General features: G+C 68.2%; 1 protein-coding gene across 6 annotated transcripts in view; it reads left to right on the top strand.

Moving 5' to 3' along the window:
- Positions 1 to 1,294, top strand: part of JADE2 (jade family PHD finger 2) — a 51,595-nt gene that overhangs the window by 2,350 nt on the left and 47,951 nt on the right. Inside the window, exon 1 of one of the 6 annotated variants that reach the window (XM_010844510.1) lies at positions 7 to 359. The exons of the other annotated variants lie outside the window; for them this stretch is intronic. The gene's annotated coding sequence lies outside the window, so the exon portion shown is untranslated. Of the gene's footprint in view, positions 1 to 6; positions 360 to 1,294 lie in introns of those variants that run through there. 6 annotated transcript variants of the gene reach the window in all.

Here is a 1,294-nt window from a genome sequence, read left to right as displayed (position 1 = left end):
TGGGCGGAGGGTCTGCGGCTGGAGACCTGTGCGGAGAGGAGGTCGCGCGGCCGGGGACGTGGGTTCGGAGGACCCGGGGCTATCTGCCCTCCTGTCTCCCCGAGTTTCATTTTGTTGATACGCAGCACGTCCGGGCGCCGAACCGGGTCGAGCCGGTGCACATGACCCCGCGCTGGGTTCACGTGCAGCCGGTCCGGTCCCAGACACCTTCCGGGGGCCACCGCCTCCGCCCTGTCGCCCCCTCTCCCGGCTGGGTGCACGCGGGCTATGCACGCGGGGGCAGCATGCTCGGTTCCCGGGCGCGGAGGCTCTGCACAAATTAAGCAGTTTTTTGGAGGGGCGGGGGATACCCTTTCCAGGTGAGTATGGAGGGTTCACAGCTCCAGCGCGGGGGGCGGGGGTTGGGTCGGGGGCAGCCCCCCCGTCCAGGGCTGCGCGGGAGTCCAGCGAGGGAGAAACGCTCCTGGGAGTGGAAATGTACCGGCGGCCGCTGGAGCGGCGGGTGCGCGCCCGCGGGGCGACGGCAGGGGGCGTGGCCCTTGTTTACCTTCTCCCAACTCTGCCGGTTCGCGTCCCGCTCAGGGGACGGTTCTGCAGTCCCCCTGCCCTCCGCCTCCGCCCCGATTCCTGGGTGGTACTGGGAAGATGTAGGCAAGTGGCGCCCCGAGCTTGGGACTTACACACCTGACCCCCAAATGAGTGACATTGCAGCCCCCGCCCCCACCAAGCACCGCTGCAGTCCCTCTCCCGGATCCCCGGCCCCGCCCCGCCCCCAGCAGTGGCATCTTCCCGGCCTCACCTCCTTCCTCCCTCTCTCCCTCCCTCCTTCCCACCCACTCGCCTGCGCCTGCGGAGCGGCTTCTGCCCGCCTCCTCTCCGCCTGGGTGCAGACTTGTGGCTCCCTCCGGTCCCTTCCTGCTTATCCCTGGCCCCTGAGATACCCTGTGCTTCAGGCCATGGATAGAGGGCGTCAGCTTGGTGGTTCGTAGCTTTAATGTCAGAAAAGGAGGATGTCTGCGAGACAAGCAGGAAGGCTTCACTGTAGCTTCTAGAGGCCCAGGACACCCACCCTCCCCACACACACTCTGTCCCCCACCACACACAGCTGCCACCCCCAAGGGGCTCAACTACTCTCACCCGTTATACCTAAGCTCCTCCTTCCGCTCCCGGGTCAAGGCCACCTCCCGGCGCCACCCCCTGCTCGAACCGCTTCCAGCCAGGGCTGGAGCCCCCCGCAGCCACCTCCGGCTCCTCCTCCCGGCTCCCGCGGTCAGAATCACGCCGGCGCGCCCCC

Source organism: Bison bison, unplaced genomic scaffold, assembly GCF_000754665.1.
Source record: "Bison bison bison isolate TAMUID 2011002044 unplaced genomic scaffold, Bison_UMD1.0 scf7180017864203, whole genome shotgun sequence".
In the NCBI taxonomy this organism is placed as follows: domain Eukaryota; kingdom Metazoa; phylum Chordata; class Mammalia; order Artiodactyla; family Bovidae; genus Bison; species Bison bison.
Note: the sequence above shows the minus strand (reverse complement) of the source record. Positions and strands in the feature narration are given on the sequence as shown.